This window comes from Pristiophorus japonicus, chromosome 4, assembly GCF_044704955.1.
Source record: "Pristiophorus japonicus isolate sPriJap1 chromosome 4, sPriJap1.hap1, whole genome shotgun sequence".
NCBI lineage: Eukaryota > Metazoa > Chordata > Chondrichthyes > Pristiophoridae > Pristiophorus > Pristiophorus japonicus.
In genome coordinates, this window is record NC_091980.1 from 211491579 (window position 1) to 211517699 (window position 26121).

The following is a 26121-nucleotide window of genomic DNA, read 5'->3' on the forward strand; positions in this document are numbered from 1 at the left end:
AGGGGTTGACTTATGAGGAAAGGTTGAGTAGGTTGGGCCTCTACTCATTGGAATTCAGAAGAATGAGAGGTGATCTTATCGAGACGTATAAGATTATGAGGGGGCTTGACAAGATGGATGCAGAGAGGATGTTTCCACTGATGGGGGAGACTAGAACTGGACGGCATGATCTTAGAATAAGGGGTCGCCCATTTAAAACAGAGCTGAGGAAAAATTTCTTCTCTGTAAGGGTTGTAAATCTGTGGAATTCGCTGCCTCAGAGAGCTGTAGAAGCTGGGACATTAAATAAATTTAAGACAGAAATAGACAGTTTCTTCAACGATAAGGGGAGAAGGGGTTTTGGGGAGCGGGCGGGGAAGTGGAGCTGAGGCCATGATCTTATTGAATGACGGAACAGGTTCGAGGGGCCCTATGGCCTACTCCTGCTCCTATTTCTTATGTTCTTAAAGATGGGAGCAGGAATGCTGACACAAACCTGAGAGAGGTCAGCAGGTTTGTGTTCCATAGAGTCACTGCCACTCTCTCGGGGTGGTGCCTCAACAATTCGACTGATCTGTTGGAGAACAGATTGATGGACAGCTTTTATGCCCTGGAAGCCCTTTTGAACAGTGGTATGCAGTCCAATGGCAGCATTTTAAGCTTGCAAGGGAGCAGTCTGAGCTTCCACTACAGCACTCAGATCTTTGATGGAAGCTATTTGCGCTGCAATGCAAACTTTGACATCGGCCATCAGACACTGCATCATGGTGAGTTCCACAGGTGTGCTGATGGAGCTAAGTAAGACGTGCGTGTTTACGCCATCTGCAGCTTGTGCGTCAGAAGAGATTGTGGTATGAGGAAGAAGTGGAATGTGAGAAAGAGAATTAGCTATGCAGATAACTTCATCAGCGATCCCTCCAGCCCCACCATGGCCATGGCCTCAGTGATGCCCCCTCCCATAATGGCAGCACTGCCTCCTTCACGGGGTTTAAAACATGTGGGCATGCTTGTCCTCCTACAGTTCTTTCCTGCTGTCTCCTGTAATGTGACATCTTCCCCTGCAAGAAAGAAGGAAGTGTGTCATTAAGATCCATCCTCTATCCTTGCCTCTAAAATATGCACCATGCCAGTCTCTGAGCTGTTGGCTGCAAGTGTAAGATCAAGTGCAATAGAATGTGCTGATGTGGCTGTCGTGGTTGAATAGTTGCCAGTGTGTGTGAGCTGTGAGTTGTGGATGTGAGGCTTGCAACAGTGTTATGAGGGTGAGGTAAAGCATATGAATTTTAGGGTTGAGTACTCATTAATAGAGATTGTTGGTAGGTGTGTGATGGGTGTTACACTCATAATAAATGGTCAGACTGAGTACTGTGTATAATGAGCAAGTGTGACCTTGGCTCCTTTATTAAGGTTCCAGAGTGCAGGTACCTCATGGGTGGCCTGTTTATATACTGTGCTCCCAAGAGATGCTGGGATCCCTTGGGACTCCAACAGGTGGGCCCTCTGGTGGTCAAAGAGTTAAATACAGAACATCACTCCCCTGTGAAGTCAACAGTACACTTATTTACAAGGTGAGATGATCTGGGGCTTTGTGTTCCCTTGTCGATCGTCTCAGTACAAATGCTGGTGTGGTTGGGTTGGTCAGTTCTTCACTGGGCTGTTGGGCAGCCGGCCTTGCCGGGCTGCTGAGGATGATGAGTTCGATTTCGTGGTCAACTGTGATGTCAGTTGCCACTTGTATGTGTGTTGGAAGGTCAAAGTTGGTGGTGTCCTCTTCAGGTTGTTCGTAGCTGTTGGTGAACCACAATTTGATTTGGTCCAAGTGTTTTCTGTGCATTCGTCCATTGGTCAGTTTGACTTGAAATACCCTACTTTCCTCTTTGGCTGTGACTGTTCCAGCGAGCCATTTGGGACCATGTCCATGATTGAACACAAACACAGGATCATTGATCTCAATATCGCGTGACAAATTTGCGCGGTCATGATACACACTTTGTTGATGCCGCTTGTCCTCCATGTGATCATGTAGATCACGGTTTTCAAGAGAGAGCCTTGTTTTAAGCAACCTTTTCATGAGCAGCTCAGCTGGGGTAATCCCGGTGAGTGAGTGGGGTCTGGTGCAGTAGCTGAGCAGTACTTGGGACGACCGGGTCTGCAGGGAGCCTTATGACATGCGTTTCAAGCTTTGCTTGATGGTCTGAACTGCCCGTTCTGCCTGGCCATTGGATGCGGGCTTGAACGGGGCAGATGTGATATGTTTGAACCCATTGCGGGTCATGAATTCTTTGAATTCAGCACTGGTGAAGCACGGCCCATTGTCGCTGACTAGGACATCAGGCAAGCCGTGCATGGCAAACATGGCTCGTAGGCTTTCAATAGTGGCCGTGGATGTGCTTACAGACATTATTGTACATTCAATCCATTTTGAGTAAGCGTCCACAAACAACCAAAAACATTTTGCCTAGGAATGGGCCCGCATAGTCTACATGGATCCTCGACCACGGTTTGGATGGCCATGACCACAAACTTAGCGGTGCCTCTCTAGGTGCATTGCGCACACATGACTCTAAATCTGAGTTAATGCCAGGCCACCACACGTGAGATCTGGCTATGCCTTTCATCAGTACGATGCCTGGGTGGATGCTGTTCAGTTCACATATGAATGTGTTTCTGCCCCCTTGGGCAAGACTACGCGATTGCCCCACAAAAGACAGTCCGCCTGCAGGAACAGCTCATCTTTGCGTCTTTGGAACGGTTTAAGCGCTTCCTGCATCTCCACTGGGACACTGGACCAGTTCCCATGGAGGACACAGTTTTTTTACCAAGAACAGTAAAGGATCCTGGCTGGTCCAGGTCCTGATCTGGCGGGCCGTAACGGGGGATTTCTCGTTCTCAAATGCCTCTATGACCATGAACAAGTCCGCTGGCTGTGCCATTTCCACCCCGGTGGTGGGCAATGGTAGCCGACTGAGAGCATCTGTGCAGTTCTCTGTGCCCAGTCTGTGACGGATTGCATAGTTGTATGCAGACAGCCTGAGCGCTCCTCTTTGGATGCGGGCAGAGGCATTGGTATTAATCCCTTTGCTCGCCGAGATTAGCGATATGAGTGGCTTGTGGTCAGTTTCAAGCTTGAACTTGAGGCCAAATAAGTACTGGTGCATTTTTTTTGCCCCATAAATGCACGCCAGAGCCTCTTTTTCAACTATGCTGTCGGCCCTTTCGGCCTTGGACAAATTCCTGGATGCATACGCAACTGGTTGCAAAATTCCCGATTCATTAGTCTGTGGTGACAAACACCCGACCCCATATGACGACGCATCGCAAGCTAACACTAGTCGTTTACATGGGTTATACAGAACAAGCAGTTTGTTAGAACACAATACATTTCTGGCTTTCTTCAAGGCAGCCTCTTGTGAATTCCCCCATACCCAGTCATCTCCCTTGCGCAGTAGCGCATGTAAGGGTTCTAGCAGGGTGCTTAACCCAGGTAGGAAATTACCGAAGTAGTTAAGGAGCCCGAGGAACGACCGCAGCTCCGTCACGTTCTGTGGTTGTGGCGCATTCTTGATGGCCTCTGTCTTGGCGTCGGCAGATCTGATGCCCTTTGCTGTGATTCTCCTTCCTAAGATTTCGACGTCCTGTGCCAGGAAAACACACTTCGAGCATTTCAACCTGAGCCCCACGCGATCCAACCGACTAAGAACCTCCTCCAGATTCTTCAGGTGCTCCAAGGTGTCCCAACCTGTAACCAATATATCATCCTGGAAGACCACTGTGCAAGGAACCGACTTTAGCAGGCTCTCCATGTTCTGCTGGAAGATCGACTGAATCCCGAACGGGCACCGGTTGTAGATAAGCAGACCTTTGTGCTTGTTGATGCAGGTGAGGCCTTTCGAAGACTCCTCCATCTCTTGCGTCATGTAGGCCGAGGTCAGATCCAGTTTGGTGAACGTCTTCCCTCCAGCCAGGGTCACGAATAGGTCATCTGCCTTGAGTAGCGAGTACTGGTCCTGCAGTGAAAAACGGTTAATCGTTACTTTATAGTCCCCACAAATTCTAACCGTACCGTCCTCCTTGAGTACCGGAACAATCAGTTGTTGAAATCCGCGATGATGCATTCACGTTGCAGCCTGTTCAGCTTGATTTCCACTTTTTCACGCATCATGTACTGTACTGCCCGAGCCTTGTGATGGATGGGTCGCGTACCGGGAACAAAATGGATCTGCACTTTCGTTCCCGAATAGCTTCCAATGCCTGGCTCAAATAATGAAGGGAACTTGCTTAGAACCTGGGTACATGCAGTGTCATCGACGGACGAAAGTGCTCAGATGTCATCCCAGTTCCAGCAGATTTTCCCCAGCCAGCTTCTGCCAAACAACGTGGGGCCATCTCCTGACACAATCCACAGCGGGAGTTCATGTACTGTTCCATCATAGGAGACTTTGACTTCAGCACTGCCAATTACAGTGATTAGTTCCTTGGCGTAAATTAGTTTGGTGTGGATGGGGCAGAGCTTGGGCTTGTGCGCCTTCTTCCCCCACAGCCTGTCGAAGGCCATTTTACTCATTATGGACTGACTTGCCCCCGTGTCCAGCTCCATAGACACTGCAATACCTTTCAGTTCAACTTTTAACATTATTGGTGAGCATTTTGTTGTGAACGTGTGTACCCTTTACACCTCTGCCTCCTCAGTACAAGTTTCCAATTCTGTCTGATCCACTGTGACCGATCTTCCTCTGCAACGTGGTGGTTTGCAGGGTTTGCAGCTCGCCTGCACATACTTTGGAAGTGTCCCATTGTTCTGCAGCCATTACATGCATAGTGTTTAAAGCGGCATTGATAGGGCCGATGATCACCCCCGCAGCACCAACAGGGTGTTAACTGCCTCGCATTAACAGATGATGGTGAACTCTGGGTCAATTGAGGTCGGGCCACAGCAACCGCCGTCTACGTTCTACTCTGTACATTTCTGCTCAAAACCGACGTTACTTTATGCACAGTACTGGCCAAAACTTCTTTGTTCTGCGAAATCTGCTTGGTGTTGTCGCTGGTGGACATAAATGCCCGGGCTATCGTTATGGCTTTACTCAGATTCGGAGTTTCTACAGTCAACAGTTTGCGAAGGATTGTCTCATGTCCGATGTCCTGTACAAAAAAGTCTCTGATCATTTGTTCTAGGAATCCCTCAAACTCACAATGTCCTGCAAGGCGCCTCAGTTCGGCGACGTAGCTCGCCCTTCCTGGCCCTCCAATCGTTGACACGTGTAGACCCAATACCACGCCATCAAAACGTTTTCCTTAGGATTTAGGTGCTCCCGGACCAGCGTACACAGTTCTTTGTAGGATTTCTCTGTTGGTTTTGCCGGGGCCAGGAGATTCTTCATGAGGCCATAGGTTGTTGCCCACAGACAGTTAGGAGGATCGCCCTTCATTTGGTTGTGTTCTCGTCCCCTTCCAGCTTGTTGGCCACGAAGTATTGGTCGAGTCTCTCCACGAAGGCCTCCCAATCGTCCCCCTCTGAGAACTTCTCCAGAATGCCGACTGTTGTTTGCATTTTCACGTGGTTGTTCGTTACCTCGTCGCTAATTGTTACACTCATAATAAATGGTCAGACTAAGTACTGTGTGTAATGAGCAAGTGTGACCTTAGCTCCTTTAATAAGGTTCCAGCATGCAGGTACCTCATTGGTGGCCTGCTTATATACTGTGCTCCAAAAGGATGCTGGGATCCCTTGGGACTCCAACAGGTAGGCCCTCTGATGGACAGGTGTGATGCAGGTTACAAGGGGTTAAATACATAACAATGGGGATATAGAGAGTGGAGCAGTGGCTGAGGCAAGTGGTGTAGTTGGAGGGATATGTCATTTGAAGATGCATTCGCTCACCTTGATAACCCGTGCCAGATCGTTAAAATTCTTCCTGCACTGCATCCATGTTCTTGGAGCAACACACCTGGCATTGACATCCGCTGTTAATTATTCCCTCTGCCTCCTGACCATCTGTCTGGAGGGCCTCGTGCTCCTCTGCCAACACAGAACTTCTCTCTTTCTTTCCACCTCTTCAACCAAGACCTCCAATGCATTGCCTAAAAAGCTTGCCGCTTGTTCTCTTGCATATTTAACCATTGTTCAAAATATCACATCCCAGATTCACTTTTGGAAAAAACTACTTCATGCAAACACAATGCATCTCCCCTTTCAGAGGTGCAGGCTGCCTTTAAGTAGCACTAGCCACTCACGATATTGGGTCCCCTGCTGATGCGTGCAGCCAATGCCTGCAGCAATCGTTTAAAAGAGCAGACAGCACCCATTTTATGAATGACCGCTAGTTAATCACGTACTGTGATCTCCATGGCCATTTTCGGGGGTTAGCCAATTTCTCCTGCCGTATATTTTAGTCTAGGCTCTATTCTTTAGTCCAGACTGTATATTTTAGTCTAGACTGTACACGCTAGGCCAGAGTGTAAACTTTAGTCCATACTGGGAATTTTAACCTGGAGGAGCACGTGGGTTTGGGTTCGGGGGTTGAAAATCAGGAAAAATCAGGTTACTCCAAAAGCCGGCTCCAACCCATTGACTTCCTTGTTTAACTCGAATGCATTAGGTTGCTTGCACGCAGCCCCTCATATGCTAATTTCTCAATTGTAGCGATATTTCAACTGACTTTCAAATTTAACAGCACATCCACGGGTTTCCCGGGCTTCTTGAAACTCACCAGTGAAGAACGCAACAGCAACTGAGGGGGCAATAAATACTCATTACTCATTACTTACAGCTGCTTTCTTACCTGCGAGTGGGAAAGCGTTTGTGCACAGTACTTTTGCTGAAAGATATTTTTCTACACTTTGGAGGGTTTCTGAATCACATCAGCATGGGTGGTGCTTTGCTGCCTTCGATTGGACCTTGGACGAGCAGCAATATGACCAGTGCCAGCCTCAGCAACAGCAGCACCAGCAGTCTGCTCTTGAAAGACCTGTAGCTGGGCTGCAGAGAGGGTGAAGCAGAAAGGGCAGGTGGGGTGCAGTGTGCAGGGGTCACTACCCATAACACGCGGTGTACAGGTAGTGGCTGAGTTTTCTTGAAATGTCCCAACAGTAGTGTTTCGGGAGTCACCACTGCCCTCAACTTTTTTTTACCTCTGGATCCTTCCAGGGCACTGCCCAAACATATCCAGCGTCTCCCAGTCGTCAGTCCACAAATGCATAAAATAGATGGGTTGTTTGTTATGTGAACTTTACCTGTGATGACGTTAGTCAGAACGAGGTGGAGCTCGGGTTTGCATCACTGGCTGCCTTCCTACAGGTGCAGGGAGTCATTGACTGCACACACATGGCAATCTATGTATCCCCAGGTCAACCAGGAGTATTTTGAACCACAAGAGCTTCCAATTCATCAATGTGCAGCTGGTGTGCAACCACAATAAGATTTGCAGATGTGCGCAAGACTCCTGGGGAGCTGCCATGATGCTTTTATCCTGTGGCCCTTAAAGAGTGACTGCTAGGGACAAAGGATACGCATTTCAAACTTAGCTGATGACACCCATCAGAAACCAGACCGATGAAGCCAAAAAGCACTACAATGAATACCATATGACCACCAGATGTGTGATCGAGCAAGCCTACTGAAGATGTGTTTAAGGTGGGCCAGATGGGAAAGTGGTGCAAAGGAATAAAATTTATGTGATTGAACTAACCAACAGAAACTTCATAACGTCACATTTTCTCAGACACCCATATGCATACCCTTGTGCAACTACAAAGATTTCCTCTTCCTTTTCCTTCCACTCCTACATGGTGCAACCCCTGTGGCTTGAGCAGAGGTAGAGCCAGGCTGCTCAGATTCCTGCTTTGACTGCTGAGCTGCCCTTGGCTGACAACCTCTGTGTTTTGGAGCCAGTGAGGGCCCCACCAAAGACTGCTCCACCTGCACTGTGCCGGGGCAGACTCGGCCATCGGGACACTTGGCAGTTTGTCGGGTACTGGCGGGGGGTGGGGGGCTGGGGGAGTGGGTGGGGGGCGGTGGGGAGTGTGCAACGAGTGAGAAGTGAAATCGCTTTGAGTGGAGTCCCCATTGCCATGATGCTTTTGTCCTGTGGCAGTCCCTTTTGCCATCATCCCTCTCATGGCCCAGCTGTATTTTACTGTTGCCACTCTGCTGGAGAGCACTTTGATGCAGATCAGTGCAGCAGTGTAAGGCCAAGGCTAAGGTATCTGTTATCCTATTTAAGGTGGCTGACATATTGGAATCGAAAGTCCGCACGGCCGTGGTCAAGGCGTGCACGGACTTATTTGATTGCCACGTTTAATGTTCCATGGAGCTGGCCATTCTATTCATGGACTCATGCTTTAGCAGACTCTCCATTCTCTCTGCAATCATAGTTAGTGTGCTTGGAAGGCCTGTCAGTGCATCACGCCTTATCTGCTACTCAATGATTCGCCTTCACATCGACGGACCCCGGGATATAGCATTTGTGTCCAGCTAAGCAGAACTTGGAGAGGGCTGCACCCTCCGACGCGGACTCTCCACTGTTGTTCCTGCCACCAGCATCTGCTCACTTTTGAAGTGTAAGTCACCAGGTCAACTAACTGTCCAACTGGTCTCACCAAAGTGCGAGAATCTGATCCGGTGCATGGTACGCAAGAATCATGTAGTGTGCACCCTCAGAAGGAATCAGCTCCTCTGAGGAATCATCGTCCGTGACTTCCACCGACTGCTGCTGCACATGTGAAGGCTGTGTCGGAGATAAAAGACATGAATTCGTATTGGCAGGGTTAGAATGTTGCAACTTATCATGATGAAGATGATAATTTTTCACTCGCTGTTGAAATCAAGTCAGCACGGCTGAGTGTTGTATGACATGTGGGTCGCTGATGTTTAATTGTGTCACCAGGTAGCTGGGAAATCCCCATCTCCGACAGCCAAGGACACCAAAACGCCATTGATCTCGAGCGTCACCTCCTCTTCATTTGTGAGCTGGGAAATCTGTCAAGGGCCACCTCTAGTTCTCTCCCTCTCCCTAGTGTTCTGTGCTCTTTTCTGCAACGGGAGAAAGAACTGACTTGTGACTGTAATGGCATGTGTTCATGGATACAGTGCATTTGTTGAGGGTGACGATGAGGGAGAGGCATGAAATTGCAAAAGGATGAATGTGAGTGGGAATGGTGGATGGATAGATGGGGATTTGAGGAACTGCATAGAAAGACAATAATGGGTGTGCGTGCAAGGTAACTGGGTGTGAGGAGTGATATGATGGGAGTAGGCTTGACAAGGCAGAGTGAGGAGGTGGAGTGATGCGCACAGCAGGATGTAGGTGAATGTGCAACTGTACTCCCCTTTCCTGATCTGGTTTGGTCATTAAAGTGCTTTCTGCACTGAACCAGAAGCGTGGTTCCTGTTGCTGACCTCCTGGGCCACCTCCAGCAATGCCTTTTTGGCGTCAGCAGCAGGTTTCTTCCTCCCATTGCTGGGGAAGAGTGTCTCTCCAGCTCCTCACTTACCACAGCAGCACACCAAGCGAGGTTTCATTGAACCGTGGCACAGCCTTTGCCCGTCTGTAGTCCATTTACACAGTTCCGCTTCTCTTCCTGCCAACTCCAACGTCTACAAATTCCATCTTTTGGCCCTTTCAATACTGGAGTTGAGATCGCATCAGGCGGGTCCTCATAACACCCCCTGCCGCGCATTTGATGCCAAATTCGGAAGTAAAGCTATAACGAGCTGGCGGACACACTGAACTTCGCTCCGGATTTCTCATGCGGAACCGGACCCTCCACTTCACAGGAACCACCAAAAAGACTGTTAGGAACATATGAACAGGAGTAGGCCATTAAGCCCTTCGACTCTGTTGCACCATTCAATGAAATCATGGCTGATCTGTATCCTAACTCCATCTGCCCGCATTAGCTCAATATCCCTTAATACCCTTGCCTGGCAAAAATCTATCAATCTCAGAGTTTAAATTATTAATTGAGCTATTGCTTTTTGTGGGAGAGAGTTCCACACTTCTACCACCCTTCGTGTGAAGAAGTGTTTCCTAACTTCTCTCCTGAATGGCCTGGCTCTGATTTTAGGGCTATGCCTCCTTGTCATAGATTCCACAGCCAGCAGAAACATTTTCTCTCTATCTACCCTATTCAATTCCTTTCAAAATCCTAAAAACTGCAATCAAATCACCCTTATCCATCTATATTCAGGCATCTCCAAGATGCACTGCAGTAACTCGCCAAGGCTTCTTCGGTAGCACCTACCAAAACCGTGACCTCTATCACCTAGAAGGACAAAGCCAGCAAGTGCATGGGAGCACCATCACTTTCAAGTTCCCTCCAAGTCACACAACATTCTGACTTGGAAGCAGAATGCTGTTCCTTCATCGTCACTGGCTCAAAATCCTGGAACTCCCTCCCCAACAGCACTATGGGAGTACCTTCACCACACGCACTGCAGCAGTTCAAGAAGGAGTCTTACCACCACCTTCTCAAGGGATGGACAATAAATGCTGGCCTTGCCAGCAATGCCCACATCCCATGAACGAATAAAAAAAAGGATACAATTCTAGTTTATGTAATATCTCTTCATAATCTAACCCTTGGAGACCTGATACCATTCTGGTGAATCTGCTCTGCACTGCACTCCTTCCAAGGTCAATATATCCTTTCTAAGGTGCGGTGTCCAAAACTGTACACGGTACTCCGGATGTGGTCTAACCAGGGCTTTGTATAGTTGCGGCAAAACTCCCCCACCACCGCCCCCCTGGCCACCGCCTTTCAAATTCTTGCCCTATAGTTACAAAAGGGGGAAACAAAAACCAGAGCGTGACAGAAAGAGACAGAATCTATAAATATAAGAATGTATCAGGAACTGGGGCCATAGCAGGAGAAAATGGTCAAAAAACACATTTAAAAGTTCTTTATCTGAATGCACGCAGCATTCGTAACAAATTAGATGAGCTGTCGGCACAAATAGTTACAAATGGGTATGATCTGGTAGCCATAACAGAGCCGTGGTTGCAAGTTGACCAAGACTGGAAACTAAACATTCAGGGGTATTTGACAATTCGAAAGGACAGACAGAAAGGAAAAGGAGGTGGGGTAGCTCTGTTGATAAAGGATGGAATCACTGCAATAGTGAGAAAAGATATTGGCTCAAATGATCCGGATGTTGAAAAAGTTTGGGTGGAGATAAGGAATAATAAGGGGAAAAAGTCACTCGTGGGCGTAGTCTGTAGGCTCCCTAACAAGAGCAACTCTGTTGCTCGGAGTATAAACCAAGAAATAGTGGGGCCTTGTAAAAAGGGAACAGCAATAACCATGGGTGATTTTAACTTCCATATTGATTGGACAAATCAAATTGGTTAGGGTAGCCTTGAGGAAGAGTTCATAGAGTGCATAAGGGACGGGTTCCTTGAGCAATATGTAACGGAACCAACCAGGAGACAGGCTATCTTAGATCTGGTCCTGTGTAATGAGACAGGATTAATAAACAATCTCCTAGTAAAGGATCCCCTCAGAATGAGTGATCATAGCATGGTTGAATTTCAAATTCAAATGCAGGGTGAGAAAGTTGGATCTCAAACCAGCGTACTAAGCTTAAATAAAGGACATTACAACGGTATGAGGACAGCATTGGCTAAAGTGGACTGGGAAAATAGATTAAAGTTGATGAACAGTGCAGTACATTTAAGGAGATATTTCATAACTCTCAAGAAAAATACATTCCAGTGAGGAGGAAAGGGTGTAAGAGAAAAGATAGCCATCCGTGGCTAACTAAAGAAATAAAGGATGGTATCCAATTAAAAACAAGGGCATACAAAGTGGCCAAAACTAGTGGGAGGACAGAAGTTTGGGAAGCTTTTAAAAGCCAGCAAAGAATGACTAAAAAAAATGATTAAGAAAGGGAAGATTGGCTATGAAAGTAAACTAGCACGAAATATAAAAACAGATAGCAAGAGTTTCTACAGGTATATAAAAAGGAAAAGAGTGACTAAAGTAAATGTTGGTCCCTTAGAGGACGAGACCAGGGAATTAGTGATGGGGAACATGGAGATGGCAGAAACTCTGAACAAATATTTTGTATCAGTCTTTGCGGAAGAGGACACTAAAGATATCCCAACAGTGGATAGTCAAGGGGCTATGTGGGGGGAGGGGAGGAACTTAACACAATCACAATCGCTAAGGAGGTGGTACTCAGTAAGATAATGGGACTAAAGGCAGATAAATCGCCTGGACCTGATGGCTTGCATCCTAAGTGTTGTGTCTCAAATAAAGCAATGTGACTGAGTACTGTAGACTTGAGTAAATGTGACCTTAGTCTTTTTATTCTGACTCCAGAGTGCCGGCACAGCATGGGAGGCCTGCTTATATGCAGTGCTCCCGAGGGATGCTGGGATCCCTTGGGACTCCAACAGATGCACCCTCTGGTGGCAGTAGAATGCTGGTTACAAGGTGTTGCATACATAACATCACTCCCGCCAAAGTCAATAGTACACTCATAGGATGAGACGATCTGGGGCTTTCCGCTCCTTAGTCGATCATCTCTGTACAAACACAGGTGCAGATGAGTTGGTTGGGCTTTCGCTGGGCTGCTGCACAGCTGTCCTACTGGGCTGCTGGGGATGATGAGTTCAGCTTCATGGTCAACCGTGATGTCGGTTGCCACTTGTGTGTGTATCAGAGGGTCGAAGTTGGTGGTGTCCTCTTCAGGTTGCTCGTGGCAGTCTGTGAATCGCAGTTTGGTTTGGTCCAAATGCTTTCTGCAAGTTAGTCCATTTGCAAGTTTGACCTCAAACACTCTACTCCCTTCTTTGGCTATGACAGTGCCAGTGAGCCATTTGGGACCATGTCCATAGTTGAGTACAAATACAAGGTCATTGACTTCAATATCACGTGATAAATTTGCGCGATTATGGTACATGCTTTGTTGATGCTGCCTGCCTTCGACATGATCATGGCGATCAGGGTGGACTAGAGAGAGCTGAGTGCCCTTTTCATGAGCAGCTCGGCAGGGGGAACCCCGGTGAGCGAGTGGGGTCTTGTGCGGTAGCTGAATAGGACTCGGGACAGATGAGTCTGCAAGGAGCCTTCCGACACGTGTTTCAAGCTTTGCTTGATGGTTTGGACTGCCTGTTCTGCTTGGCCGTTAGATGCGGGCTTGAACGGGGCAGATGTGATGTGCTTGATCCCATTGCGGGTCATGAATTCCTTGAATTCAGCGCTGGTGAAGCACGGCCCATTGTCGCTGACAAGGACATCAGGCAGGCCATGCATGGCAAACATGGCCCGTAGGCTTTCGATGGTGGCAGTAGATGTGCTTATAGACATTATTACACAGTTAATCCATTTTGAATAAGCATCCACAACAACCAAAAACATTTTGCCTAGAAACGGGCCAACGAAGTCAACGTGGATCCTAGACCACGGTTTGGAGGGCCATGACCACAAACTTAGCGGTGCCTCCCTGGGTGCATTGCTCAGTTGAGGGCAAGTGTTGCATTGGCGCACGCAAGACTCCAAATCTGAGTCGATGCCATGCTACCACACATGGGATCTGGCTATAGCTTTCATCATTACTATGCCTGGGTGGGTACTGTGTAGATCACATATGAACGTTTCCCTGCCTTTCTTAAGCAAAACCACGCGATTACCCCACAAAAGACAGTCCACCTGTACGGACATTTCATCTTTGCGCTGCTGGAACGGCTTGATCTCTTCATGCTGGGATGCTGGACTAGCTCCTGTGGAGTCACATTTTTTTTATAAGGAAAGTAAAGGACCCTGGCTGGTCCAGGTCCTGATCTGACGGGCTGTAACGGGTGGCTTTTGTTTTCAAATGCATCCATCACCAAGAGCAAGTCTGCAGGCTGTGCCATTTCCACCCGGTGGTGGGCAATAGTAGCCTACTGAGAGCAACAGCACAGTTCTCTGTGCCTGGCCTGTGGCGAATTACATAGTTATATGCAGACAGCGTGAGCACCCATCTTTGAATGCGAGCAGAGCCATTGGTATTAATACCTTTGCTCTCTGAGAATAGCGATATGAGCAGCTTATGGTCAGTTTCTAACTCTAACTTAAGCCAAACAGATATTGGTGCATTTTTTTCACCCGGTAAACGCATGCCACAGCTTCTTTTTCAATCATGCTGTAGGCCCTTTCGGCCTTGGACAAACTCCTGGAAGCATAGGCGACCGGTTGCAATGTTCCCGATTCGTTTGTTTGTTGTAACACACACCCGACCCCGTACGAAGACGCATCATAAGCTAGCACTAAACGTTTACGTGGGTCATACAGAACAAGCAGTTTGTTGGGACATAACAGATTTCGTGCTTTCTCAAAAGCAGTCTCTTGTAATTTCTCCCCTACCCAGTCAACTCCCTTGCGTAGCAACACATGTAGAAGTTCGAGCAAGGTGCTTAACCCGGGTAGGAAATTACCAAAATAATTGAGGAGTCCCAGGAATGACCGCAGCTCCGTCACGTTCTGTGGTCTCGGCGCGTTATTGATGGCCTCCGTCTTGGCGTCGGTGGGTCTGCTGCCGTCTGCCGCGATTCTTCTCCCTAAGAACTCGACCTGTGGCGCCAGGAAAACACACTTCGAGCGTTTCAACTTGAGTCCCACATGATCTAACCTCTTCCAGGTTCTGCAAGTGTTCGATGGTGTCCCGACCTGTGATCAATATGTCATCCTGGAAAACCACGGTGCGCAGAACCGGCTTTAGCAGACTCTCCATGTTCCTTTGAAAAATAGCCGCGGCCGATCGAATCCCAAACGGGCATCTATTGTAGATGAACAGACCTTTGTGCGTGTTGATGCAGGTGAGGCCTTTCAAAGATTCCATCAGCTCCTGCGTCATGTAGGCCGAGATCAGGTCCAACTTGGTGAACGTCTTCCCTCCTGCCAGCATCACAAATAGGTCGTCTGCCTTGGGTAGCGGGCACTGGTCCTGCAGCGAAAAATGGTTAATCATTACTTTATAGTCCCTTCAAATTCTGACCGTGCCAGCGCCCTTGAGAACCGGAACAATCGGACTGGCCCACTCGTTGAACTCAACCACCGCGATGATGCCCTCTTGTTGCAGCCTGTCCAGCTCGATCTCCACTTTCTCTCGCATCGTGTATGGCACCACACGTGCCTTGTGGTGGATGGGTCGTGTACCGGGAACCAAGTGGATCTGTATCTTCGCCCCAGAGAAATTTCTGATGCCTGGCTCTCACAACATCGGGAACTTGCTCAAAACCTGGGCACATGAGGCATCGTCGACGGACGAAAGTGCTCAGATAGCGTCCTAGTTGCAGCGGCTTTTTCCCAGCCAGCTTCTGCCGAACAGTGTGGGCCATCTCCTGGTATAGTCCATAGTGGTAGTTCGTGCACCGCTCCATCATAGGAGACTTTTACTGCTGCACTGCCAATTACAGGGAACTTTGGTGTAAGTCCTCAGCTTGGTATGAATAGGGCTCAGCTTGGGCCTTTGTGCCTTGTTGCACCACAGCCTCTCGAAGGCCTTTTTGCTCATGATAGACTGACTTGCGCCCTGTCCAATTCCATGAATACTGGAATTTCATTCAGTGCAACTTTTAACATGATCGGTGGACATTTCGTGGTGACGGTGTGTACCCCATACACTTCTGCCTCCTCGGTTCGAGTCTCTAATTCAGTTTGATCCACAATAGATCGGTCTTCCTCTGCAACGTGGTAGTTTGTAGGGTTTGTAGCTCGTCTGCACATTCACTGGAGGTGTCCCATTGTTCCACAGCCTTTGCACGCATAGTGTTTGAAGCGGCATTGATGGACCCGATGATCACCTCCGCAGTGCCAACATGGTGTTAATTGCCTCGCATTCACACTTGATGGTGGACTCTGAGTCATCTAACATCATGCAGCTCCAGGCGTGTATGTTCTGCCATATGCATTCCTGCCTGAAAACGACGTTACTTTATGTACAGTACTTGTCGATGCAGCTTTATGCTGCAAAATTTGTTTGGTGTTATCGTTGGTGGACATAAATGCCTGGGCTATCATTATGGCTTTGCTCACGTTCGGTGTTTCAACAGTCAATAGTTTGCGAAGGATAACCTCATGGTCAATGCAATGCACAAAAAAAGTCTCTTAGCATTTGCTCCAGGAATCCACCGAATTCGCAATGTCCTGCAAGGCACCTTAGTTCGGCGATGTAGCTCGCCATTTCCTGGCCTTCAGACCATTGACATGTATAAAATCGATACCTTGCCACCAGAACGCTCTCCTTCAGATTTAGGTGCTCTTGGACCAGCATACACAGTTCTTCATATGAATTGGTTGTTGATTTCACCGGAGCAAGAAGATTCTTCATGAGGCCATAGGTTGTTGCCCCGCAGATGGTGAGGAGGATCGCTCTTCATTTGGGAGTGTTCTCATTCCCTTCCAGCTCGTTGGCCACGAAGTATTGGTCGAGTCACTCCATGAAGGCTTCCCAATCATCATCACCTGAGTATTTCTCCAGGATGCCAACAGTTCTCTGCATTTTCACATGATGGTTTGTTATCTATTACTCGTTGCCAGTTGTTATGTCTCAAATAAAACAATGTGACTGAATACTGTAGACTTGAGTAAGTGTGATCTTAGTCTCTTTATTCTGACTTCAGAGTCCCGGCACAGCATAGGAGGCCTGCTTATATGCAGTGCTCCCAAGGGATGCTGGGATCCCTTGGTACTCCAACAAATGTGCCCTCTGGTGGCGGTAGAATGCTGGTTACAAGGTGTTGCATACATAACACTAGGGTCTTAAGAGAAGTATCGGCAAAGATTGTGGATGCATTTGGTTGTAATTTACCAAAATCCCTGGATTCTGGGGAGATCCCAGCAGATTAGAAAACTGCAAATGTAATGCCCCTATTTAAAAAAGGAGGCAGACAAAAAGCAGAAAACAATAGACCAGTTAGCCTGACATCTATGGTTGGAAAAATGTTGGTCCATTATTAAAGAAGCAGTAGCAGGACATTTGGAAAAGTTAATTCAGTCAGGCAGAGTTAGCATGGATTTATGAAGGGGAAGTAATGTTTGACAAATTTGCTGGAATTCTTTGAGGATGTAATGAACAGAGTGGATAAAGGGAAACCAGTGGATGTGATGTATTTGGACTTCCAGAAGGCATTTGACAAGGTGCCACATAAAAGGTTACTGCACAAGCTAAAAGTTCACGGGATTGGGAGTAATATATTAGCATGGATAGAGAATTGGCTAACTAACAGAAAACAGAGAGTCGGGATAAATGGTTCATTCTTGGGTTGCCAATCAGTAACTAGTGGGGTGCCGCAGGGGTCAGTGTTGGGACCCCAACTATTTACAATCTATATTAACGACTTGGAAGAAGGGACCGAGTGTAATGTAGCCAAGTTTGCTGACGATACAAAGATGGGAGGAAAAGCAATGTGTGAGGAGAACACAAAAAACCTGCAAAAGGACATAGACAGGCTAAGTGAGTGGGCAAAAATTTGGCAGATGGAGTATAATGTTGGAAAGTGTGAGGTTATGCACTTTGGCAGAAAAAATCGAAGAGCAAGTTATTATTTAAATGGAGAACGATTGCAAAGTGCTACAGTACAGCGGGACCTGGGGGCCCTGGTGCATGAAACATAAAGGGCTAGATTTCACACTTTTGTGCTTATCGCCCAAAAATGAGCAATATTTTCGGCGTGGGAGGTTACAATGGGTTTTCAGATCACCGGTTTTTTGTCCATTCTGAAAGCATCTAGTCTCCATCTTTGAAATTGGGCGTTACCGCGAGTGATATGAAATGGGTGGTAGCGTTAAATCGCGCTGATCTTCTGCCGTAAAGTGTCGCCGTCCTTAGCAATGGCATGACAACGCTTGATTCCCGCGATTCAGGAGGTCAAGGGACTTCATGACATGCGCAGAAGAGGAGACAGAGAGAGAGGAAGCTGAGAGGGACTGAAGCGTGTGTGGGTGTGGTGTGACTACTTTGGGAGGAAGGAGGGAGAGTTTAGAGCTTTAGAACAAATAGGGAAACAAAAATTAGCTGTTACCAGTCACATATTTGCCCGAATTTGGCCTATAATGGAGGGAGAGGAGGAGGCATCACAGCACGCTGTGGAGACTGATGCTGACAAGAGCAGTAAGGTGGGAGAGGAGCACATTGGAGGGCACAAAAGAGCAAGGAGGTTCTCGGACGAGGCAAGTGCCTCCATCCTGCAGGAGGTCGAGTTACGCTGGGGTGGTTTAATACAGGGAAGGCGTGGGAAGCCCACCCCAAAGGCCTACCAGAAGATATGGACCGAAATAGCAGAGGTGGTCTCGTCCGCGACCAACGAGGTGCGTGAGGGTAACCAATGTCGCAAACGATGGAACAACCTTGTGGGATCCGCAAGAGTAAGTATTACATTTATTTACATGTACTTATGTATTTATATAATTTGATTTGTAACAGTCATGAGTGACTATCAGTAGATGTGAGGTCTTTCACTTTTACCGGGAATGTTTTACTCAAAGCCTGCGGTCACGGTGCACGTCTTTAGGTAAAGCATGATAATTATCATAATAATCATGATTACATCTTCAGTTATGTGTTGTATCAGTCTCTGTGACAGTACCTAGCAATGATAACACACAATGATCTCATGCCATGTCACCTTTAGAAGAAGCTATCGGCGATGAGGTCCGTGCAGAGGTGAATGGGTGGGGGGCCCACCAGTCCCCAGCGACATCACTGAGATAGAGGAGCGGGTGCTCGCACTCGTGGGGAAGCACACTCGGACAGCCACGGAAGCATCTGCAGATCCTGAAGTGATGCCACGTGAGTAAAGTTTACACCATTGCGTGATGTAAAGTCAATAATTGCCACACCCACTCATATCCGAACAATCATATATGATCGATGATTTCTAAAATTGTCCGAGAAATATTGCTGGTCGAATGTAAAATGTGTGCCTGTGATGATTTTGATAGCGGTGGTGCTTTTGTCGTGCGTATGCTGTGTGTAGCGCTGGACTCACCTTGTGACCCGAGCAACCGCTTCTCCTCAAATAAGCTCATTTGTGTTTTGCAGCTCAGCTAGCAGTGCGGCCCCAGGCAAGACCACAGAGGCCAGAAGGTGGGGGCGCGGGGCTGGACTCGCCGGACAATCCGACATCTGCTGAGGAGCTCTGATTCTCGCCCGTCAATCCGCTGGGTCTGTTCTCTGCGGATGAGAGCGCGGACTTCGCGAAATCTGTATTGCCACGCTCCAGAAGCCATTCCACCCCAAGGTCATCTAGTAGTCCTCCGGCCATTCCCGCCTCCACTCTGGAGGTACCAGACCCAAGCACTTCGCCACAGGGCACCCCATTTGTCCCCAGGATGGCGCCGACCCCACGGAAGACTCGTGGACGCGGCAGGTCTGTTCCACGAGTGCCACATGAGAGTGGAGAGATGGTACAGGTGTCCAGGAGGACTGTCGACATTGGTGACCAGCTCATCAAAGCATTGGGGGGCATATCCCGACAGCTGGCCACCATGACTGAGTACATTCCGCGGAGGCCGGAGGCACTGGATGTGATAGCCAGGAACACTGCTGGCACAAGCCTCCCAGTGGTTCCAGAGCGCAGCACTCCACCCCTAGGTTCCACACCACCACTGCAAATGACAGATGAGAGCAAGGACCAAGATCCTGCTTCTGCATCAGAGAATGTTTTCCCCTCACCACCCCTGCTCCTTTACCCATGCAACGGCCGCCTCTGCCTTCATCCCCCCCCCCGAAGAGGCACCGCATGAGGAGCTCCTTGGCCAGGCACCGTGGAGCGAGGAGGGGAATGGGTAGAGGTGGGGAGAAGAAGGGGAGGGGGGAAGGAAAGTGAGGTGCAGGTCCACAGGTGATGGCTGTGTTATATCTCCAGGTGGGTGTATGCAATTTGTTGTAATGTATGGGGGGAGGGGACCACCCTCCTGCTTTGCCTTTGTATTCTGTGTTGCTGGACATGTTGAACTTTTGATTGATGTCAATGGTGGAAAAAGTGGGGTGTGGGCGGGGGTTGGGTGTTTTTGCCTGTGATACTTATGATTTCAGACCAATGTTGGTATAATTTTTTTTTTATTGAATATAACCTTGTTGCGCATTGTCTCAGATAATTGGAGCGTTACACACTGGTGATTCCTTAACATGAAAGGGTTAAATAAAACTTAACTTCAATTAGTGGAAACTTTAACTGGCACCAAGGTGATGGGCACCATTGATATCTGAGCTGCATACACACAGCTCTTTCCTGTGGTCTGGAGGGAGTCGTGGGCATGGTTGCATAGCCAGCCTGATTGTGTGGCCCTAGGTCAGCGTCCAGCTACTTGTCGTCCTCTTTCTCTCTCTCCTGAGGTGGAACATCAGTCCCTTCTGGCAATTCTTGGCCCCTCCTGATAGCCAGGTTGTGCAGCATGGAGCACACAACCACAGATTTACCTACTTGCTCAAGGTTGTATAGTAGCTTCCCTCTTGAGTGGTCCAGACATCTGAAGAGCTGCTTAAGCACAGTTATTGTTTTCTGGACCACATTGCGTGTGTCTCTGGCTCTGGTTGTATCGCTTCTCAGCTTCGGTGTGAGTATCACGCGGGGGTGGGGGGGGGGGATGTCATCAGCCAGGTGGCTAGGCCATATCAGTTGTCACCAAGCATCCAGCATTGTCCTTGTAGCTGACTCTTAAAGATGTCTGAGACAGTGCTGTCACGCAGGATGTGAGCCTCATCGAAGGTGCCCGGACATTTGGAATTCACTGCCATGATGATTTGGTTGTGGTTGTCAACTAGTTGGACCTACAGGGAGTGAAATCCTTTTCTGTTACAAAAATGCTCCGGTTCCTGAGAAGGTGCCCGCATGGCGATGTGAGTACGCTGTATAGCTCCCTGCACCCTGGGAAACTTAGCAATACGGTAGAATGCTCCAGCCCTATCAGTCTGAGTCTCCGTGGTCATGGGGAAACTGATAGAAACACAGAAACACAGAAAATAGGTGCAGGAGTAGGCCATTCGGCCCTTCGAGCCTGCACCGCCATTCAATGAGTTCATGGCTGAACATGCAACTTCAGTACCCCATTCCTGCTTTCTCACCATACCCCTTGATCCTCGTAGTAGTAAGGACTACATCTAACTCCTTTTTGAATATATTTAGTGAATTGGCCTCAACAACTTTCTGTGGTAGAGAATTCCACAGGTTCACCACTCTCTGGGTGAAGAAGTTTCTCCTCATCTCGGTCCTAAATGGCTTACCCCTTATCCTTAGACTGTGACCCCTGGTTCTGGACTTCCCCAACATTGGGAACATTCTTCCTGCATCTAACCTGATAAAGTCCATCCTTCTCGCGTACAGGGCCTCTGTGACCTGTCTAATGCAACGATGGGTTGCATGGTGAGACAGAGGGCAAATCTCGACTGCGGAGGCCCAAAAGGAACCGGATGCATAGAAAGACAGTGCCGTGGTGACCTTGACCTCGACCGACACTGATGTCCTGATGGCAGGCTGCATATGTGGCCTGATGAGCTCCCATATTTCATTGATCACCACCTTGTGGAAGTGCAATCTCAGAAGGCAGATGCGGTCGGACACCTCGAGGTAAGCCCTCTTTTTCCTGTACGTGCGGGGTGTGTATAGTCTGGCCCTCCTCCTCATTCTTGCACGTCTTAAATTGGGGACATAATGATGTGCATCACACATTGAGCCATCTGCACTCTGCAGCATCTGCTTATTAATCGATGTAGGCTGAGAAATGGCTGTCCCTATTGCAATGAAAGTATAATATCTATTGATCAGAAGCAATAATTTCCTCACTAAAATACACCTAGAATAAACCCTCAATAGTCCAGAGTCTGAAAATATGTCTGTGGAGACGGTCACTTCACCTGAGAAGAATGCCAGAGTCAATGCAAACGACCCCAAAGTTGAAGCAGCCTTTTGAATGAAGCGACCTGCGATTTAAAAAAAATGGCACCCACACCACTGGCTTTAGTTCAGAATAGTTCCGCTTTTTCTGGGCGTTTTTTTGGGCGAGCAATATTGTGGGCGATATGTGTGTGAGGTGGTGAAAGTGACGATGGGTGATGATCTGGGTGTTAGTTTTGCCAAATGTGCTCTTTACGACAAAAAAAATGGGCGAGCGGTATTATTAAATCTCAGCGTTAATTCCGTGCGGGAAGTAACGCTGGCCGATATTATGGGCGTTGATTTCGCCCATTCTGACGATTCCGCCCAAAAAAAGTGGGCAGGCTGTAATATTTTTTCCTGCCGTTATGCACATGGGGAAAGTAACGCTTGGCAAAAAGTTTCCGAAAAATGCCCGACAGTTTCCATTTTGTGGCTAAATGGGCTATATGTGGGCGTTATACTTCATTTCAGCGGTAAAATGGACGTTAAGTGGGCGTTAAGCATGCAAAAAAACGAGGAAACTCTAGACCAAAAGGTTAGTATGCAGGTACCCAAGTGATCAGGAAGGCCAATGGAATCTTGGCCTTTATTGCAAAGGCGATGGAGTGTAAAAGTAGGGAAGTCTTGCTACAGGTATGCAGGGTATTGGTGAGGGCACACCTAGAATACTGCGTACAGTATTGGTTTCCATATTTAAGAAAGGATATACTTGCTTTGGAGGCAGTTCAGAGAAGGCTCGCTGGGTTGATTCCGGAGATGAGAGGGTTGACTTATGAGGAAATAATGGAGTAGGTAGAGCTTCTACTCATTGGAATTCAGAAGAATGAGAGGTGATCTTATCGAAATGTGTAAGATTATGAGGGGGCTTGACAAGATGGATGCAGAGAGGATGTTTCCACTGATAGGGGAGACTAGAACCAGGGGGCATAATAATAAAGGGCTGCCCATTTAAAACTGAGATGAGGAGGAATTTCTTCTCTCAGAGGGTTGTAAATCTGTGGAATTTGCTGCCTCAGAGAGCTGTGGAAGCTGGGTCATTGAATAAATTTAAGACAGAGATAGACAGTTTCTTAACTGATAAAGGAATAAGGGGTTATGGGGAGCGGGCAGGGAAGTGGAGCTGAGTCCATGATCGGATCAACTATGATCGTATTAAGTGGCGGAGCAGGCTCGAGGGGCCGTATGGCCTACTCCTGCTCCTATTTCTTATGTTCTTATGTTATGTTTAAACATTCCATTAACCTTTTTTATTATTTTTTGTATCGACTGCATTTTAGTGATCTGTATACATGAACTCCTAAATCTCTTTTGACCTCCACTGTACACTCCATTAGTTTTTCACCATTTAAAACATACTCAGATCTATCCTTTTTTGGTCCAAAATGTATGACTTCACACTTGCCTACATTGAAATCCATCCGCCACAGCTTTCCCCATCCAAGCTCATGGTCTGCAGGGCTGTACTCATACCAGCCCTCCTGTATGGCTCAGAAACATGGACCATATACAGCAAACACCTCAAATCGCTGGAGAAATACCACCAACGATGTCGCCGCAAGATCCTACAAATCCCCTGGGAGGACAGACGCACCAACGTTAGCGTCCTCGTCCAGGCAAACATCCCCAGTGTTGAAGCACTGACCACACTCGATCAGCTTCGCTGGGCAGGCCACGTAGTTCGCATGCTAGACACGAGACTCCCAAAGCAAGCGCTCTACTCGGAACTCCTTCACGGCAAACGAGCCAAAGGCAGGGCAGCGGAAACATTACAAGGACACCCTCAAAGCCTCCCTGATAAAGTGCAACATCCCCACTGACACCTGGGAGTCCCTGGCCAAAGACTGTCCTAAGTGGAGGAAGTGCATCCGGGAGGACACTAAGCAACTCGAGTCTCGTTGCCGAGAGCATGCAGAAATCAAGCGCAGGCAGCGGAAAGAGCGTGCAGCAAACTAGTCCCACCCACCCCTTCCCTCAACGACTATTTGTCCCACCTGTGACAGAGACTGTGGTTCTCGTATTCAACTGTACAGCCACCTAAGAACTCATGTTAAAAGTGGAAGCAAGTCTTCCTCGATCCCAAAGGACTGCCTATGATGAATCTATTATAGTCTCTTTGTAATTTTAAGCTCCCATCTACACTACTTATTATGCCACTAATCTTTGTGTCATCAACAAACTTAGATTTATTGTTCTCTATGGTGCTATCTAAGTCATTAATAAGTATAGTGAATAGTTGAGACCCCAGCTCAGATCCTTGTGAGACAGCATGAGTCACTTCCTTCCAATTCAAGTACACAATAATCATCCCTGCTCTCTGTCTTCTACCATCTAACCTATCTCCTAACCAGGTCAATAATTTTATTTAAATTCCATGGGCTAGAAGCTCCATTTTTTTTGCATGCTGAATGCCCACTGAATGACCATTTTATTGCTGAAATGACGTATAACGCCCATATATCACCCATTTTGGCACAAAATGGAAACTGACAGGCATTTTTAGGAAACTTATCAGCGAGCGTTACTTTCCCCGTGTGCTTAACGCTCGTATTAGCAGAATGGGCGGAATCAACACCCATAATATCGCCCAGCGTTACTTTCCGCACAGAATTAACGCCGAGATTCAATATCAACGCCCGCCCACTATTTTTTGTCGTAAACAGCATATTTACCCAAACTAGCAGCCATGAAATCGCCCAGCGTTAATTTCATCACCTTGCACACATATCGCCAACAATATCGCTCGCCCAAAAAACTGCTCACAAAAAGTGGAACTAACCGGAACGAACGCCAGCGGTGTGCCTGGCATTTGTTAAATTTCACTCTTACGTGAGGAGCTGATATCTGAACAATTTGCCTGAAAGAGCGTTGATGTGAGTGACAATGCTGAGACACTGCTGTGTGTGTGCAGCTCAGACATTAATGGTGCCCATCACCTTGGTGCCAGTTAAAATTTACGCTGATTGATGTTGAGTTGTATTTAACCCTTTCATGGTAAGGAATCACCAGTGTGTAATGGTCCAGCTATCTGAGACAATGCGCAACAAGGTTATGTTCAATAACAAAAATTTAATACCAACGTTGGTCTGAAATCCTAACCATCACAGCCAATAACACCCAACCCCCACCCACACCCCACTTTTTCCACTATTAACATAAATCACATGTTCAACATGTCCAGCAACACACAATACAAAGGCAAAGCAGGAGTGTGGTCCCCAGGCCCCATACATTGCAACAAATTGCATACACCCAGATGGAGATATAACACAGCCATCACCTGCGCACATGTACTTCACTTTGCTTCCCCCCTCCCCTTGTTCTCCCCAATTCTACCCCTTCCCCTCCTTGCTCCACGGCGCCTGGCCCAGGAGCTCCTCAGGTGGTGCCTCATTGGGGGGGATGAAGGCAGATGCAGTCGATGCATGGGTACAGGAGTGGGGGGTGCCGAGGGGGCAACATTCTCTGATGCAGAAGCAGGATCTTGATCCTTGCTCTCATCTGTCGTTCGCAGTGGAGGTGCGGAACCTAAGGGTGGAATGCCGCACTCAGGGACCCACTGGGAGGTCTGTGGCTATCGCATCCAGGGCCTCCGCCATGCGCGGAATGTACTCGGTCACGGTGGCCAGCTGTCAGGATATGCCCCCAATGCTTCGATGAGCTGGTCACCAATATCTACAGTCCTCTGGACAACTGTACCATCTCTCCGCTCTCATGTTGTGCTCGTGGCACAGACCTGTCACGTCCACGAGGCCTCCGCAAGGTCGGCGCTGTCCTGGGGACAAATGGGGTGCCCTGTGGTGAGGTGCTTGGGGCCGATACCTCCAGAATGGAGGCGGGAATGACCGGAGGATCACTAGATTGCCTTGGGATGGAATGGCTTCTGGAGTGTGGCGATGCAGGTTCTTCGAAGTCCGCGCTCTCATCCGTGGAGAACAGACCCAGCAGATTGACAGGCGACAATCGGAGCTCCTCAGCACTAGATGTAATAGGATCGTCCGCCGACTCCTGCCCCACGCCCCCACCTTCTGGCCTCTGTGGCCTTGCCTCGGGCCTCGCTGCTGGCTGAGCTGCAAACACAAATTAGGGGTTATTAGAGGAGAAGGGGGTGCTAGGGTGACAAGGTGAGTCCAGTGCTACACACAGCATATGACGACAAAAGCACCACCGCTCTCAAAATCATCACAGACATTTCATGACCATCAACAAATTGTGCATTGCAATGATTTTCATTAGGCCAGCATTATTGCTATGACAATTTTAGAAATCATCCATCATATAT

General features: G+C 48.1%; 1 protein-coding gene across 3 annotated transcripts in view; it reads left to right on the plus strand.

Moving 5' to 3' along the window:
- The window catches only part of akap6 (A kinase (PRKA) anchor protein 6), a 589551-nt gene that overhangs the window by 421440 nt on the left and 141990 nt on the right, over nucleotides 1-26121 (plus strand). The gene's annotated exons all lie outside the window — the stretch shown is intronic.